Source organism: Nomascus leucogenys, chromosome 11 (genome assembly GCF_006542625.1).
Source record: "Nomascus leucogenys isolate Asia chromosome 11, Asia_NLE_v1, whole genome shotgun sequence".
Taxonomy (NCBI): Eukaryota; Metazoa; Chordata; class Mammalia; order Primates; family Hylobatidae; genus Nomascus; species Nomascus leucogenys.
Window position 1 is genome coordinate 113,719,478 of NC_044391.1, and position 19,777 is coordinate 113,739,254.

The window sequence follows — 19,777 nt, forward strand, 5'->3', positions numbered from 1 at the left end:
AGAGATTAAAGTGGATAAAACAAATTGTATGCCACGGGCACATGTTACAAGTGGGACATAAAGATATAAGCAAGGAACTATGGGAGCCCATTGAACAATTCATCGTGTTCATGAAAATCAGAGACAGCCTCTGGCATTTAGCTAGGCCTTGAAGAGGGAGGAGTATTTCAATAGGTGAACATAGCAAGGGAAGGTGTGCCAACATGGAAAGAAGAGCAGGAATGACAGCCCAGATAGATGAGAGTGCAAAGCTCACCTAGGAAGGTAGTTCTTTTGGCCTGTATGGCAGAAGGAAGACTGAGTGGGCATCGTTTTGTTCAGAGAAAGCCAGACCAGCCCTGAGGCAGCAAAGTAAAATATCCTCTCTCTGTTTTTCATTCTCCAAGCTTTGCCATAGAGGATGCTTACTTGCTCTTGGCTTCAGAATATCCTTAAGAATGGTTCTCAAAGTGTGGTGCCCAAATCAACAGCCTTGGTATTATCTGGTAACTTGTGAGAAATACAAATTCTCAGGCTAGTATCACAAATTTACCAAATCATAAACTCTGAGGGTAGGGCCCAGAAGTCTGTGTTTTAGCAAGTACTCCAGGAGATTGTGATGTTCACTCAAATTTGAGAATCACTGCTTTAAAGGACTTCCGCCCATTTGAATATCCTTATACCAAAAGACGTCAGTTCTAACCCAGAATTACCAACACGCTCCTGAAATCTACAGGCTAACTTTGTGTGCATGTAGGGGGCAGAGAAGCTTGCAAGATGGACCCTTTGGGAATAAACTAGGAATTTATGCTGAGGTGGTGAGTCATCACTTTTTAGGGCTACTGAAAGGGAGACTTAAGCACCCATTGTTAATTTGAGTAGATGCCATCTGTGGCCCTACTCTCCTTGGAATAAACTTTTGTTGTGACACAGAACTTACTGTTAGCCTTCTGTGACATCATGTTTCGAATGGTGCACAAATAGAAATTGTGAAATGCTCTTTATGGAACACCCAGGTCATATTTAAACATGACAACTACAGAAGAGACGGTGGGCATATCCATTTCTCTACAGTCTTTGGGTTTGGCTTAAAACTGGTTGTAATTCAGTCTGATAAATGATCACCAAGCTCTCTTTATGTCATCACTATGACTACCACTGGGAGTGGTGACGGGAAATAAGTCATAACTCTTGTTTTTGAGGCGTTCAGTCCATTTCTTTAGAATAATAAAAAAATCTTCTCACTTTTCCCCAATAATCTCCAGGAGTTTCTCTGGTCCCTACATTTTGGTTTCTTCCTGGAATGCTCAGCCAGCCTTGCTTTCTGTGCCCATCAAAATCTGTCAAAGCCATGCTCCAATGCCACCAGTTTTCCTCAACTAGATACGATCTCCTTTTAAACAATGCAGGCCAAATAATTATTTTTTCTCTTACAGAGTTCTGTAGCCTTCTGACAACACAGTACAGATCTATAATATTAAAAATATTCTAATTAGTTCCTGTATGTCCTGTATGAAAACCTTGAAGCAAATAATTTCTAATTAAAAATACAACAGATCAAATTTTCATTAAACCAAAATAAATAAACAAAACTCTTTCAATATACATACCTCATTTGAGGCTTGAGGCTTTCTTTTTTTTTTTTGAGACGGAATCATGCTCTATTGCCCAGGCTGGAGTGCAGTGACACTATCTCAGCTCACTGCAACCTCCACCTCCCTGGTTCAAGTGGTTCTCCTGCCTCAGCCTCCTGAGTAGCTGGGATTACAGGTGCAAGCCACCATGCATGGCTAATTTTTGTGTATGGGTATATTTTTCAGTAGAGACGGGGTTTCACCATGTTGGTCAGGCTGGTCTAGAACTCCTGACCTCAGTTGATCCACCTGCCTTGGCCTCCCAAAATGCTGGGATTACAGGCATGAGCCACAGCACCTGGCCTCATTTGAGGCTTCTTAAGGTGAGGGTGCCACTCAGACTTTACAAATATTTAATGTTGCCTAACAAATATGTGAAGGATTTCAGGATTTTGCTATTGTATAAACAAATAAATAATAAAGTTACTTAAGAATTTTAGAGCCGGGCGCGGTGGCTCAAGCCTGTAATCTCAGCACTTTGGGAGGCTGAGGCGGGCGGATCACGAGGTCAGGAGATCAAGACCATCCTGGCTAACACGGTGAAACCCCGTCTCTACTAAAAATACAAAAAATTAGCTGGATGTGGTGGCGGGCGCCTGTAGTCCCAGCTACTCGGGAGGCTGAGGCAGGAGAATGGCGTGAACCTGGGAGGCGGAGCTTGCAGTGAGCCGAGATTGTGCCACTGCACTCCAGCCTGGGGGACAGAGCAAGACACCATCTCAAAAAAAAAAAAAAAAAAAAGAATTTTAGGCTTGGAAGTAGGCACAAAGGAAGCTAGTGTTTTGTGGAAGTTTGGAGGGCAAGTAGGAGGGCTGGGAATAAACTATAGGTTATCTGGCTGTGCTTTCTAGGTCCTTCCTAATTAGCATTAATGGGTAATACATAGTTGCAGTGTCACACAGGACAGCAGAATTTTTTTGAGATAATTGATTGCTACTAGAAATTTTTGAGCAATAGAGTTTATCTGTTGCCAAGAATGGCTAAAATCTGATCTGGATCTAAATGATAAAAAAATAAATAATCTCCATATCAGAAACCCAATAGCATTTTGAATTTACATTGATTTTCTACAAGATATTTTATTTAAGCATAACAATAGCTCTGTCCTACCCTGGTATCTTGCCACAGATGGGCATTCAGTGTATCTTTAAGAAGGGACACAACAAATGATAGCTGAGTTAAGGATTAGTCCCATTTTATAGATGAAAAGCAGAGGCTTACAGTGATTGAGGAAAAGTGACAGAGTTAGAAATGTTCCACGTGAAGCAGAAGAGAGGCTTCTTGAACGTAGTCCGTTCCTTTCCCCACACCACCCTGCATCACACCTTGACAGACCTGTGTACCACTCCTTCCCTTACATGTAGAAACTGCTTGTGGTTTTCATATATTCAAGAGAAAGAGTGTCCTCATGATATTTCTCTGATAAATGCTAGCTATGTATAGAAACCCATAGCTAATCAGCCACTTCTGACAGATCAGTGCAAAAAAAAAAAAAAAAAAAAAAAGTCAACTAGATTGATAGACCACATTTTTTACTTTTCAGAGGAACGTGACACTTTTCCCCCTCGCTCCTTGGAGCAATGATAAAGAATCCTTCCAACTCTGTACTTGAGCACAAGGAACAAACGTTAGGAGGAATAACTCAATATTAATATAGTAAATTTTGCTGTATAGATTATGAAGCATCTTCTTAAAGTCTTATTTTGTATATGGTATATAAAACATCGATGGCATAAATTCCACTCAAAATTCTCTGTGTGCAGAGACATCTGCTGCCTGGCCAATATCTATTCTCACTTCCTCCTTATTAACACAATCTCTATATTGTTGATAGCAACAATGTGCCCAGCTACATATCCTAGCCACCCTTGTAGATAGGTGTTAAAATTTAAACAATTTTAAGAGGGACTTCAGAGAAGCAGAATGCATTCCATTCACAGGCCTTTCTTTTTTTCTACATCTCTATTTCTAAAACTCAGATGTGATGGTTGGAGCTGCAATAGACAGACAGACATCTTTAGACCATGACTTGACCTTGAGGATGGAAGCTACGGAATAGGAATGCAGAATAGAAGGATTGAGAAAAACTGAGAGGCTGATGAAATCACAACATCACCATACCAGCCTCTTGACTTCTACGTCAAGGGAAAATTAATTCTATTTAGTTTACAAGTATTAGATTTCCGTTACTAGTTGACCCATTTAATCATAACTGATGAGTCCCCCAAAATATAAGTAAAATAAAAGCCAGAAAATTTTGATTATGACTATATTTTGAAATTAAAGAGCGACTGAGTAATAGATGGACCAGTGTCCCATGCTAATATGGGCTAGAAGAAGAAGATGATTTTCCCTAAATAAGGCAACCAGAAATGGAACGTTATCAGGAGTCTGAGTCATGCCACAAAGAAGATGATGATGTTTGCAAACCTGCATAATGATGCAATAGAGATGGGGGAATGGGAAGAGGTGAATATAAGCATGAGGATTTTAGAGCAAAAGGTCAGTGAGGCCATAGGATAAGAAGCTGTTTGGGACTGGAGGGGAAGAATAACTAGCCCCCCAGACACATGGGCCGAGAAAAGAAATGTTACACGCCAGAAAAGAAAAAAAAAATTCTTTTCCTTGCAGTACCTGGTACAGGACTTTTTAGAAGGCTATGCACTCAATAAATGTATGTTAATTAATGTACAGCCATCCAAAAAATCAGTGACAGAAGCTCGCCTGGGAAGTCTTATTCTCAAAATACTGGATAAAACATACTGTTCATCCCAATCCTTTCTTACTATCCTTTAACTGTCACTAAACAACACCTAAATTATAAGGTGAAAAGAGACACACACACACACACACACACACACACACACACAGAGACAGAGAGAGAATTATAATAAAGCAGATACATGTAGTCAAAGCCTCATAGCACAAAAGGAATGAGAATTTAAACACACTCAGCATTAACTTGTGGCCACTATTTAAAACTTCATGCTCCATATTTACACATTTGTTTCTCTAGCGCAGTGGTTCTCAGCCGGGGTGATCTGGTCCCCAGAGACATTGAGCAATGCCTGTATCTCTGATTATCATAACTGGGGTGGGAGGAGGGGTGCTACTGGCATCCAGTGGGTAGAGGCCAGGGATGCTGTTGACTAACCATCCTGCAATGCACAGGACAGCCTCCCACTTCCAAACCAAAGACTTAAGCCATACATATCCAGTAACAATGCCAGCTACTTCAAGATTATGGCATACTCTCTCCAATGTCGACAGTCTTTTAGTTCATGTAATATTTTTCAAAGTACCCAACAAGAAAACACCTAGCAGTGTAGGTTCATGAAAATACAACGTGTGGTCTGTAATCCTCGATGCAACCCAGCTTCCAATGTATTTTTGTTCACAGGAAGCTTGAAATGCATAATAGCCACAATTATTAAATATATACTAATTGGCAAGTACAATGTGAAAAACTTTACAAAGATAAATCTTAGTGAATCTACAGAACATGACTGAGAGATAGGTATTAGCATAAAGTCCCACGGCCAAGGTCACAGGACTTATAAATAACAGAGGACCCCAGTACATATCAACAATGGGAAGGTTAATATGTAATCATATAATGGTTGCTATTCTGGATATCTATGTTCTCTGGTGAGTTGAGGTTTTTTTTCCTTTACATTCATAAAGACAATAACTTTCTTGCACAGAATGCTTCCTGAAATGTACTGTGCATTTCTGAACTTTATTTGATATAACATACTGAACATAATTTAATCTTCTCTTAACATGTCAGGGCAGTTATGATGAATATCCACATTGTCCTGTATTAAAGCAAATTAAATATTCAGGGCTTCCTCTCACTTCACTAGATAGTCCCAATGCTTTTAGAGTTTTTCTGTCTGATTTTTATCATTTTTCTTTGTCTGCCTTTCCTGGCAGAGTTGGAACTGCCTCTTTTTAACTAGAGAGAACTATTTAAAAAAAAAAAAAACAGAGAACTATTAGAACTATAAAACAAGCTCCTAAAAGAACCTCCCATAGTGTAGGGGGAGAGGTGAGGGAGGTGAGAAGGAAGAAGAGCTGAGACTATACAAGCTTCTTGGTATCAATTTTATCTGCACCAAATTCCTTTTGGCTTTATTTCTTGGTTTACAACTGAGTTCCAACTACCTAAATTTGTTAAATCTATTTGATTCAGACTCATGGTTTTAAAATACAGGTAGTACATATTTTAATCATAATTTTTTAAATCCTACATTTGGCCATATTATAATGGGATCTTATATTATGTATCTACCAAGCTATGCACGTCCACTAACACTTAAACCCAAATTTATCAATAAAACCATATTTCCGAGACATTTCCAAACAATAATTTTAGTTTTCAAACATGCAGCTCCCATTTTTAAATTGCCAAAAGATCAAAACACTAATAAAATTTTCAGAAGTAATAAATGTGGCAAGATAATATGAAGTTTTAAAGGCTTTTTTACTCTGGGCTAAACTACATTTCTGCAATGAGGCCCACGAGACCATTTGGGGTTTTTTTTTTCACTCTATCATTGCTCCTTTGGAAAACAAAGGGCCTTTATCAGCACTTTGCAACTGCAGACACAAAACAGTGCACTGACAGAGATGCTGTGAAGTTTAACTAGGACAAAAATAGAATAGGACACATCAGTGATTCTTGAAAAATCACAGAAAAACCATGATAAATGTGCTACATAGTCAATCAGTCCACTGTTTAAAAAAATCACATTTAAATAGATTTTCTATATAGCTTTATATAAACAAAATAGGTGGTAAACTGGACCCATGCGTTAGCAGGATGCAAGCTGATACTGAACCTGCCAGTGGTCAGATACCCAGAACTTGGCATATCAGACTGCTGCATTGCTTCTGTAGCTCACCACTTGCCTCTTTCAACTCAAGATCAGCTGCTGGCTTGTGAGAATGTTCCCTTGGGTACCTAAATGCTGCTACCAGCAGTTTTATTACTTCTGCCATGACTTTCTGAAGCTGAGCAAGCTGCAGCCTCTGCATGAAGATCGTCATGGAGAGCAGAGCAACGCAGAGTTTGGAGCATGCTAACTAGTAAATGAAGTTTTAGGGTGCATTAGCTTTACCCTAGAAAGCAGGGCACTTGGCTTATTTCGAAATAATAGGTTAGCTTGAGAATAAATAAAAATTCTGCTTTTCTTTTAAATCATAGTTTTGCATAACTTAGGTTTTCAATGAAAATAATTTGTCCAGTGCAATAATTAGTATGAAATTATCACTGCACTTAAGATTTTTTAAAAACCTCATTTGCTACATATCAAAATAGTTATCCCATTAGAAGCTGAAGACACAGTGCCTGAAAAGGTGATTGAGTTTTTCTCTGGAAATTTTATAAGCTTTTCATTTGTTCTAAAAAAAAAAAAAAAAAAAAAAAAAAAAAAAAAAAAAAAAAACATAATTTGATATATTCTAGAAACCCAGGTGCCAGGCCCTTTGCAAAGTACAAAGTACTTGTGCAAAGTACACAGGATTCAAAGGTAAGTCATACATGGCCCCTGCCTTCCAGGGTTAGTGGTCCAGCCAGGACACCAAGCTGCTTCCCTATGTGCCTTGAGTGGATCACGGGACAGGACAAATCAGGCTTGAAAGTCATCCCAAAACTGATGGTTTCAGCTGCTGATGCTAGGTTTCCACGGATAGGAAAACATGAGCTCAAAAATGGAAATCATCTATTCTAAAAGGATCCCAGAAAATTATAACTACTGAGGGTGTTTGTAGCAATACATTAGTGTGACATCATAAAAATAAAGTGTTGATACATCTTCTGGCATTTCATTTTTTCTCCCTACATCCCATTAAAATACACAAAAACCAAAAATATGACCTGACAGAACTATAGCAATGAAAACTAAACTGATAATATCTAACAACAGTTTTTCAGCACCCAGGAGAAATCAATACTCATCTGTATAAGATGAACATGTGGCCTCATCCCCAGCTGATGTGTATATACAGGGCTAGAAAAGTAGCAGAAACCACCAGTCACTCCCACTGTGTAGCTCCCTCTCCAACCTGCAGAAATCAGAAATCTTACATCCCCCTTCCCACATATATTACAATAAGAAAATACAATAAGGAAATGGTTAACTAAGCCATCTAGGATGATTTTCTCTCTCCCGTGACATTTGCTTTTTCCCTAAAGCAGTATTAGTGGATTACCCTTATAGAAAAAGTTGAAGACTGTAATGCCCAGTGGTACAGAAATTCCAAGTAGGTTCAAATGGTATTTCTAGTTCTAGATGCCTGAGGAATCGCTACACTGACTTCCACAATGGTTGAACTAGTTTACAGTCCCACCAACAGTGTAAAAGTGTTCCTATTTCTCCACATCCTCTCCAGAACCTGTTGTTTCCTGACTTTTTAATGATGCCATTCTAAATGGTGTGAGATGGTATCTCATTGTGGTTTTGATTTGCATTTCTCTGATGGCCAATGATGATGGCATTTTTTCATGTGTCTTTTGGCTGCATAAATGTCTCCTTTTGAGAAGTGTCTGTTCATATCTTTCATGATTTATAATCCTTTGGGTATATATCCATTATATACCCAAAGGATTATAAATCATGCTGCTATAAAGACACATGCACACGTATGTTTATTGCGGCACTATTCACAATAGCAAAGACTTGGAACCAACCCAAATGTCCAACAATGATAGACTGGATTAAGAAAATGTGGCACATATACACCACAGAATACTATACAGCCATAAAAAAGGATGAGTTCATGTCCTTTGTAGGGACATCAATGAAGCTGGCAACCACCATTCTCAGCAAACTATCGCAAGGACAAAAAACCAAACACCTCATGTTCTCACTCTTAGGTGGGAATTGAACAATGAGGACTCTTGGACACAGGAAGGGGAACATCACACACCAAGGACTGTTGTAGGGTGGGGGGAGGGGGAAGGGACAGCATTAGGAGATATACCTAATGTTAAATGACGAGTTAATGGGTGCAGCACACCAACACGGCACATGTATACATATGTAACAAACCTGCACATTGTGCACATGTACCCTAGAACTTAAAGTAGAATAAAAAAAAAAAAAAGAAATTCCAAGTAGGACGTAACGTAAAGTGGGTGAGTGGGCACTAGTGAAGATAGGAAGAGCTCCGGCCATTGTATACTCTGTTTTTGGAAAAGTAAGAACTAGAAAATTTTCAACTTACAAGGAGTGAAAAATTATCTTCTTCAGAGCCAAAGAAGTATCTTCTACATTGGAAGCAAAAGATACTTCCTTATTTAGGCAGAGCCACACTAATAGACCTCCTAAAAATTAGTGAAGAGCTTTGTACAAATTATTACACTCTCATGGAAATTACTGGGGAATAAGGGAAAACAGAGAAGCCTCACTTTTGGAAATTCCAGGGTTGGATTCATGCTCAAGGAAAAGTAAACATTTGGGGGGTGGGGGTGGGGCACAAAAACAGCACAGGCTGGACCCATGCTATAAAATTGAAACAAGGCAAAGTTGTTCTGAAAGTGCAGAAGAAAACCCTAGTTCTTTAAAAAATAATAATAATAATTTAATATTAAGAAAAAAACTGGGAATGTCTGTTCTTTGTTCTCAAGTAAATACATGAAATAGTACGCTTGTTAAGGTTAGGGATGATGATAAATGATGAGATAAAAAGACAATTTATGGAAATATAGTCTAAAATTATTAAGGGACCTGGCTGAGAAAAGCAAGGTAACAATAGCCACATTAATCCCACCGTGGAACTGGAAAAGAACAAAACTGGCACTATAAAAACATTAAATCGGCTGGGCGCGGTGCCTCACGGCTGGAATCCCAGCAGTTTGGGAGGCCAAGGCGGGCGGATCACTTGAGGTCAGAAGTTCTAGACCAGCCTGACCAACAGGGTGAAACCCCGTCTCTACTAAAAATACAAAAATTAGCTGGGCATGGTGCCATGCGCCTATAATCCCAGCTACTTGGGAGACTGAGGCAGGAGAATTGCTTGAACCGGGTGGCAGAGGTTGCAGTGAGCTGAGATCTCACCACTGCACTCCAGCCTGGGTGACAGAGTGAGACTCGGTCTCAATAAAAATTAAATCATTGATGTAAAGAGGAAATTCTCCCAAGAATCAGAAAAGGTGAAAGATATGAAAGGGAAGATAATAAAAATAGTAAATACTGGAGATTTATCTTTACAAGTAATTTTTTATCCTAAAGAACAAATCTTAAGTAGTGGAATAGAAATAATAATCAAGAAAATATTTCCTAAGCTGAAGACTGACCAGAGTCTGAGATTGCCATGTTGCAGACAAAATGTAATCAATCTAGCAAAGAAAATGACTGACATGTTAAGGTTCAACCTTCTGCTATCCAAAACCAATGACAGCCAGACCTGGTAAATTCCCTGGGGCCTCTGCATTCAAGACAGACCCAGCTCAGATCGTAGCTTTACTACTTAAAAGCTGCATAAATATGGGCCAGTAACAATATCACGCTTGCCATAAAATTCTACTTCAAGAAGCTTTATCACATCAACACATCCCACTCCCTAATGAAAAATCCCTTTCACTGATCTCCTACTGCCTCTGACTCAGCCTGAGTGGGCTTCCTTATTCCTCACTCCATATTCCACAGCCTTCATTCACCAGGGTATGTCCAAAAGAAATGGTGAAAGAAAAGGAAAGGAAAGGTAAGAGAAAGAAGGAGTAGCCTCAAGGTCATTCTCCCTGGAGCAATAGCGACTGCCTTCAACAGAGAGTCACAGTTAACTTTTAATAAAATATCTCAAATGATTTGTTATTCATCCTCCAGAGATAATATCCTTGTCTTATTGTAAAGGCAGGTTTGCTTTGGTAGCTGAACACTTCCTGTATTAGCTTATTTCCACCATTCATTTTCATTACAAATTCATTTTCATAAATCTGAATCATTGCAAAATCCAAATAAATAGACTCCAATAACTTCAATAACCATATTAGCCATCTCATCAATTCAACCTCTAAAATGCTCTTTCCCAGGGATTACTTGAAAGCTGCCTAGGTCAGAGTCAGTCTCCAATACACTCATTTGCCATGACAAGCTGATTTCCACAGGCTTTCACCTTCTAGGAGGTCTGACTTGGCTCCTCTACAAACAGGAGCCCTTGATAGACTCTTTTAAATATAGCCCAAACTCTGTCTCCATTTTTTTACAGATTCAATGCCTCAAGCTGGGGGTTCTACAACTAATGCAAGCTTTAAACAGCTTCTTCTCCTCTGTCTCTAAGTATCATTTTCCCTATCAATAAGGACCAAACCTTTATGCTAAGTCTTTTTCTACCAACATTTTCCCTTGTTTCATTTTGAGTCAGAGTCTTATGGATTACCAGAAGGAATAGCTCATAATTACACTTTCTAAATAATTAAATAATGATCTCAACAAATGCACAAATACTTGTATGTCTAGTACTGTTTATCTCCAAAGATCGTTGGGAGACCTGGTTCTCAAGCAGCCTGAGTTCTCCACTGGATTCTTCTACCAAATAGCTACAGTAGAGGCAATTCCCTTCTCTTTTAGGGCTTTAAGTAACAAAGCTAATTGGTGGAGACAATACCAGAATTCTGGTTCACGATCATGCAATGTTCTTTTTAGGCAGGCCACCAGAACTGAGACAGAAATAACACACTAGCATGACTTGGAAAACTTGTAGACAGGAAAAGTAACAATCAAGTAAGGCAATTTGTGTAGAAGTGCTTTGTAAATGCGTAGTTACTAATACAGTTAGTTATATGTGATTGTCAGGCAGTTGTCTATAAAATGAAAAGAGTACCAGATTTAGAATTAGAAGATCTGATGATAATTGTAGTCTAGGGAATATTTGAGTATCAATTTTCCTACAGACATTAATGGTACAATAGTACTTTCTTCGCAGAATTGTTCTGAAGGTCAAATGTAATAATTTTGTCAAAGCACCTACTCCAGAGGGTAGCACATAGTAGAATCTCAGTAAATGGAGTCCAAGGCTGGTGGGTGAATTGTTCTCAAGTCATTCACATGCCACAGAACAGGCCTCCTGTGAAGCCCATAAAATCTGAGGCAGATGAGTACCCTCAGCCAAACACACTGGTCAATCCCATTTACCCTTCCATGTCATCTCTCTGGGGGTAGCTTTGCATCAGTTTATAGCTTTCCTGATTTAGTGGGCTCTCATGTCAGAGAAGCCACTTAAAAGTCAAATTATTATTATCATTAAACATAAAGAAACATGTCCAAGCTGTCAAATATCAAACAGGCTCTGATTTCTATTCAACATTATTTTCCCTCTCAGAACGGTTTCCCTCCAGCTGCAATCAATATATATTTTTGGCAGAAGAGATGCTAAAGAAAAAAAAAAAATCTTCCAGCTTGTCTCCAAGGATTTCACTTTTGCACATACATAGAGATCCGACAATAATGGTGACAACATCCATTTGTTCTGTGCTTGCAATTAGTCTAGCATTTTCACATGCATTATATAATCCCATTAGATAGACAGGCAGGTAATAGTATCCCCATGTTAGATAAGAAGCCCCTGAAAGACACAGTACACATAAGCTTCTCCAATCCTACCACTAATAAGTGGTAAAGCTGATTGTGAGTCTATGGATGTGAAGAGTAAAAATGCTCCTACCTTTCTCAAGATACGTGGAAGAGGAAGTGGTTGGAATTATGAAGTTAAGCAGTGTGGTCCTCGTTGTAACATACCTTAATATTTCATTTTGTGTCAACCAAATGAATCTATCATGAGATATAAAAAGATAAAATGAAGAGACATAATAATCCAACAAAGTTACCGCCGTGTGGATTAGACAAGTAGTAGCAACTGAGGAGCATTAAGTGTGAGCACTTCCTGTTTTAAATGAGCCACAGACATGCCAAATGAGCGAAACTCCTCCCCACAGTTGTTCTAGGACCTTGGTGCTTCTGATTTTAGAGGTCTTATCAGAGCACTAAGACTACCACCAGCATTACTTCCCTAATTTATACAATGAGGTTTTTAAAAGTCACCCAAGGCCGGGCATGGTGGCTCACGCCTGTAATCCCAGCACTTTGGGAGGCCAAGGAGGGTGGATCACCTGAGGTCAGGAGTTCAAGATCAGCCTGGTTAACATGGTGAAACCCCGTCTCTACTAAAAATACAAGAAAAAAAAAAAATAGCTGGGCGCGGTGGCATGCACCTGTAATCCCAGCTACTCAGGAGATTGAAGAGGAGAATTGCTTGAACCTGGGAGGTGGAGGCTGCAGTGAGCTGGGATCACGCCATTGCACTCCAGCCTGGGCAACAGAGTGAGACTCCGTCTCACAACAACAGCAACAAAAACAACAACAACAAAAAGTCGCCAAAAAGCCAGCCCCAAATAGTTTGATTATTTATTTTTATTCCTTCTGCATGGAATAAAGAATCCAATATAAATCGACGTAATGTCTACTATCTAGAGTTTTACTAACATTTAGTTTTTGTACAGCTAAGTAATACCTACCCAGTAGAGAAGAACCAGAAAACACAGAAAAGCACAAAGAAGAAAAACAAATTATCCAGAAACCTCATCTGGCATTCAGTAAGATTTTTAGTGCATTAATCCTGGAAATCCAGCAAAATGAGGACCATGGTTTATCTAAGGGTAATAAGAAATAAGATTTCTGTATTAGAGAGCTTGAGCTTTTTATTGAAATACAGGTAGTTACAAAATATTTCTTAAATGCATGTTACACATTAGTAATACGATGGGGCAGGAGAGTGGGTGGAGAGTAAAAAAATAAATTAGACACAGTTCCTCTTTCTAGACTTTTACCTAAACATGAAAAAAACCAACTTCATCATAGTTCATGGAACAATTATAGGAAAAGGTAAGGAAATGAAGATTGAACTACAGATAAGTCGAAGCGAGAGAACAGATTGCTATACCATTACCATAAATGATAAACCTGAAATCAATAAAGGATGTGTCTTCATATACCCCATGGAATACTATGCAGCCACAAAAAAGAATGAGTTCATATCCTTTGCAGGGACATAGATGATGCTAGAAGCCATCATTCTCAGCAAACTAACACGGGAACAGAAAACCAAATACCGCATGTTCTTATAAGTGGGAGTTAAACAGTGAGAACACAGGGACACAGGGAGGGGAATGTCACACACAGGGGCCTTTTAGGGGTGGGGGGCAAGGGGAGGGAGAGCATTAGGACAAATACCTAATGCATGCGGGGCTTAAAACCTAGATGATGGGTTGATAGGTGCAGCAAACAACCATGGCACGTGTATACAAACCACATGGCACATATAACAAACCTGCATGTTCTGCACATGTATCCCAGAACTTAAAGTAAAATTTTTAAAAAAAGAATGTGCCTTATCTAAGGTCTCCTTTGTGGGACCAGCGCTCAAAACAGAATTCAGGATATTCAATTCAATTAGTTATGGAAGAAGACCTTTCATGAAGAAGACACAATCAGTAATGGTGAAATTGCATTGATTATCAAAGTTTCTGGTAGTTTTCTTTGCTTGTTGTGACTGAGTACATACATCAAATTTTAATACCACTAAGAAACAATCCTGAGTACACATGCAGTTAAAACAAAACCAATATAACTTACCTATGAAGTAGAAGAGAGAAAGATTTTTGGAAATGAACATACCCCAAAACAATAGCTCTCAATTTGATAACAATAAAATACACATTAAAAAGGAAGTCATTTAATTTTAAATACCTTTCTTTTTCATAATCAATTAAGGATGCTTTCTTGAGTTTCATATCTGTTTTCAACTCAGTTTTATATAGCTTTGCTTAATTTAAGAATTTATTTTCAGTCTATGAACTTTCTCTACAAAGCAGCAAGCATTTTATCATTTTTTGCTATCACTTTCAAATTCGCCAGAAATATGGATGGATGCTCATTTGTAGTCAAAACATTTCCAGAAGGATTTACAAGCTTTCTTCCCAGGACTGTATATAATCATTTTTCCAGATGTAAGTTAAAACGTAAATACAAGTGCTGTGACTTCTATTTTAGCACTCCACAAAATACAAATATACTATAAACAAGTGCCACTGTGAAACACGGGGCTCACTTATTTTTTATAGAACCGGGGCCATAGTCTGGGTGTTGGACATAGGATTATAATTATGAGTAAGAAGATCGACTATTAAAGCTGGAAATTACCATGGACATCTTCAAGTCCAAAGCCTTTGTTTATGTCTGAGAAAACTAAGAAAGGGAAAGAGGCTCATCCAAAGTGAATATTCAGTGCAAATGTCCTGACAGCCTACAGTGTAATGACCTGCAGCAGAACTTCATAATAAACTCACTTCAACCTCACCAATACTGTAATTTTGCTTAATAGTCAATCAAACAGTAAATGTTTAGTGTGCCAACAATATGATTGACACTACATTAGTAGATTAGAGATTAAAGAATACAATAGTTTAGATGGATGGATAGATGGATAGATAGATGATAGATAGATAGAGAGATAGACATAAAGAACATCATAATACAATCTTCACCCAAAACAAGTTTATTATGTGGAAGCAAAATGAAAAAAATCATGATTCAACATGATATAATTCACAAAGTTATATAATATCATTCATTCATTGATTAGACATTGAGTACCTACTGTGTATAATGCACTCTGCTAAGTCCTGGGATTCAGATAACAATTTTTTGAGAATTTCCCAACCTAGTGGTGGAGATAATCATTTAAAACAACTGTAGTGAATGCTTTAATAGAGGATCTATAGAATCAGATAGAAGGTAGAAAAGCTTCTGGAAAGGTCACAGAGGGCTTCACAGCAAAAAACCCGCATGAGCAGAGTTTTAAAGGATGAGTAGAGGCTGGGCATGGTTGCTCACACTTGTAATCCCAGCAGTTTGGGAGGCCAAGGCGGGTGGATCACTTGAAGTCAGGAATCCTAGAGACCAAGCTGGTCAATATGGTGAAACCCTGCCTCTACCAAAAATACAAAAGAAATTTAGCCAGGCTTGGTGGCGCATACCCGTAATCTCAGCTACCCGGGAGGCTGAGGCAGGAGAATTGCTAGAACCCAGGAGGTGGAGGTTGCAGTGAGCCAAGATCGCTGCCACTGCACTCCAGCCTGGGCGACAGAGCGAGACTCCATTAAAAAAAAAAAAAAAAAAAAAAAAAGTAGGAGATTACTACGCAAAGAGATGGGGTGAGGGGAAGTATCCCTGATAGAGGGGCAGGCACAGTGAAAGACACAGAGGAGTGAGAGCATAGAGTATCTGCAGAATGGCAGAATGGCAAGTGTGGTAGAGAAGACGGGTATAACAGGAGGCGAGAGGTCAGAAAGAATGAGATATTGACACATTCTTAACATCATGTTATGTTGTTAGTGCTTTATCCTGAAGGAAATGAAAAGCCAAGGAGGGGTTTTAAGCTGGAAGAAAAATGTTATCAGATACACATAATGAAAAGGTAAAACTTATCCTTAGTTTTACTTCTGAAAATGTAATCTAGGGGTATAATAATGGATACATGCAAATGGTTAGCTATAAAGATGTTTATCATTGTGATGTTTGTAATAACCAGAAACTAAAAACATCCTAAATGTCCAAGAATGGAGAATTGGTTTAATAAATGTTAGTACTTTCCTAAAATGGATAAATGGGTAGAAATGGCAGATTAAGCACATACCAAAAATTCTCTCTTCCACTCTGAACTCCGAAAAAAAAAAGGTAGATTAAATAACTAAAAGATGCAACAAAATAAGTTATATATAATTGAAAACTGCATACTCTAAGAATGAAAAAATTTCTTCATCGTGGAAACAGAGCAGCAACCCACAGCAATAAGCGGAGACAAAGCTACTAGTCTACAGGGAACTGGGAAGGAATATAAACGTTGGGTCAGGATTCTTAATGGGAATATTCAATGGGGGACAAATATGACTCCTGCCTAGTAGGAGAGTCTGCGATAGGCTCTCCAAATAAATGCAGAAGCTGAGATTGCACTGCCCACTTTCAAAGAGACGAGTTCTTCCCACTCTCCTAGGTCTGTGGCCAGAAATGTGCCACTCTGAGGGCAGAAGCAGAAATTCGGCTTCTGCTGGTTTTCTGCTGGTACACAGGGTCTGCGTGGCACATAGATGCAGGACCTGAAATTTGACTACCCACAAAGGGTAAAACTCATACTGAGATGCTATCATGAGACCTGGTTTGGAGCTGTGCATCGTGTAGGTCCCAGAATTTAAGAACTGCAGAACTCTACACTGCTAGAGGGCAATCTCCAAAGAAAATGTCACCTCAAGTAAGAATCTTAAAGCACATGAAAAAGCTCAGCAATGGTACATAAAGCAACCAGATCCAACAAACAGGATAATCCATATCCATGAAATAAAGAAAATCGATAAATCTGAATAAGACTTTTTAAAACGAAGATTAGAACCCTCAGAGAAAAGAACAGACTAATAACCGTGATAAGAATTGAAAGAATAGGCAGTTAGGAAATTAGAATAAGCAAATAAGAAAAACGCAAAATGTGAAAAACAAATAAATATGCTTTGATATGTTTCATAGGTATTTTAAAAATTGTTAGAGCAAAAAAGAATAGGCAAGTAAACAAGATAAGATTTTAAGTCCAGGCACGGTGGCTCACGCCTGTAATTCCAGCACTTTGGGAGGCCGAGGTGGGTGGATCACGAGGGCGGGAGATCGAGACCATCCTGGCTGACACGGTGAAACCCCGTCTCTACTAAAAATACAAAAAAAATTAGCCAGGCACAGTGGTGGGAGCCTGTAGTCCCAGCTACTCGGGAGGTTGAGGGAGGAGAATGGCGTGAACCCGGGAGGCGGAGCTTGCAGTGAGCCAAGATAGCGCCACTGCACTCCAGCCTGGGCGACAGAGCAAGACTCCGCCTCAGAAAAAACAAAAAAAAAAAAGATTTTTAAAAGTAAAATATGGCCATTGGAATAAGAATCTCAATAGATACATTAAATCGTATATAAGTTAGAGTAGAATATTGTATTAGTGAAATGGAAGTTAAAAGATTATGATAGAAAATGCAAAACATGAAAAAATACAAGAGAAGAAATGTTACTATGGGTAGGAATTTTCCAGAAATTGAACATTGACATGAGTGTGATTGACAGATGGAACAGCTCTTAAACTGTGGTCCCGGTACGGTGGCTCACGCCTGTGATCCCAGCACTTTGGGAAGCTGAGGCAGGCGGATCATGAGGTCAAGAGATCAACACCATCCTGGCCAACATAACAAAACTCCGTCTCTACTGAAAATACAAAAAATTAGCTGGGCATGGTGGTGGGGACCTATAGTCCCAGCTACTTGGGAAACTGAGGCAGGAGAATAGCTTGAATCCAGGAGGCGGAGATTGCAGGGAGGCGGAGGTTGCAGTGAGCCGAAATTGCGCCACTGCACTCCAGCCTGTAGACAGAGCAAGACTCTGTCTTAAAAAAAAAAAAAAAAAGAAGTGTGGTCCACAGAATCCTGGATGTCCCCAGAAATTCTACAAGGAGTGCACAAGGTCACAATTATTTTTCCAATAATATTAAGTTGTTATTTACCTTTTTCATTATCATTTTCTTATGATAATGTGTTTTCCAGAGGTTCCATGACAGACGACGACATTGTATAATAAACTGTGTCAACACATGAAAGAGCTGAATGACTCAGTGAACCAATATTTTTCAAATGATCAATACATGATATTAAAGCATATTCCGTCAGTAAAACATCCATTCAAATTACAAGGTAGCTAATGTGAAAGAGCATAAAGAGTTCATTGACATGACTTCGAATTCCCTTTTGTCTCTAACCTTTAAGAAACAATCACTGGTTGAGTTTTTTTGATGGAGTGTTAAGAAAAATATCCACAATTATTTAAAAGAACTATTAAAAATTCCTCCATTTTCCAACTATATTCCATATGAGGCTGGATTTTTTAGTATACCTCAACCAAAACAATATTTGCCATATATTGATTGCAGAAGTAGATTGACAATCCAGCTGTCTTTTATCAAGGCAGACATTAAAAGAGACTTATAAAATATAAAACAATGCTTTCAAAAATATAGTTATTTTAATAAAAATATATTGCTTATAGTAGCATGTAATAATTTTTTTAGTTACTTATTTTTAGTAAATAACTGTTTTTGCATTTTTCAGTTTTAATTTTTAATAAGGTAGGTATTAATAAATATAATTCACATAAACAAAAGCATATTGAAATCTTCAATAATTTTGAAGTATATAGATCTTCTGAGACTAAATGTTTTGGAGTAATGAACACATGAACGATCTTTAACAACAACAATATTTTTGAAATAATAATAATAATGTTGTGAATAATATAAATTGCCATACAATAAAAAGGCCAGGATATCATGTACATATATCCATTGGGATAGATCTATGGGCAGATCAGCCTTTCTACATATAATATGAGCACAATAAATAGACCAGTGTTCTTGGTTTGTTGATTGCAAAGTACTTTGACTCACAAACAGTTAAAACACTGAATAAATGTTTATACAGTCCCCTACCTTCAAAGAGTCTGCAGTCTAGTACATCAATAAGAATGGTTAAAGCACTATTTATGTTATCATAGACACGTATACAAAGTATAATGGGGACCTGAAGGATAGTTTGAATCTCCTGGAGACTCAAGGAAAGGCTTCATGAAGGGGATAAAAATTGAATTGCAAAGATGAGTAGATGTTTTCCAGGTACAGTGAAGACAGATAAAATGGGAAAGCAATCTGGGCTGAGCAGTATCAAATCCATGACATCTGGCTCAGCTGGATTGTAGATGGTAATCTCAGGGAATCACCTAGATCTATCTTATTTATCAGATTTCATGTCTATCCTAGCCTGGAAACTGGAATATTGTTAAGTACAAAAATAGGTTTTCAATAAATAAATGGAAGGCATGGAAACAGAGGGAACTGCTGAGGAAGACAAAGACCAGGTTATGAATGTTTTTATATACCAAGTAAAGGAATTTAGATTATCCTGCAGAGCTTTGAAGTTAGACGGCAGGAAAACATTAAAAGAGAGTAATGTGATTGTTTTCGTGCTTTAGAAAAACACATCTCTAGTAGTACAGCAAAATAATGTTCTGCAGCGGAGAAAAGTGGAGATCAGG

At 38.4% G+C, this 19,777-nt stretch overlaps 1 protein-coding gene across 1 annotated transcript in view; it reads right to left on the bottom strand.

Moving 5' to 3' along the window:
* FGF12 (fibroblast growth factor 12) overlaps positions 1-19,777 on the bottom strand; it is a 599,372-nt gene that overhangs the window by 525,383 nt on the left and 54,212 nt on the right. The window lies entirely within an intron of this gene.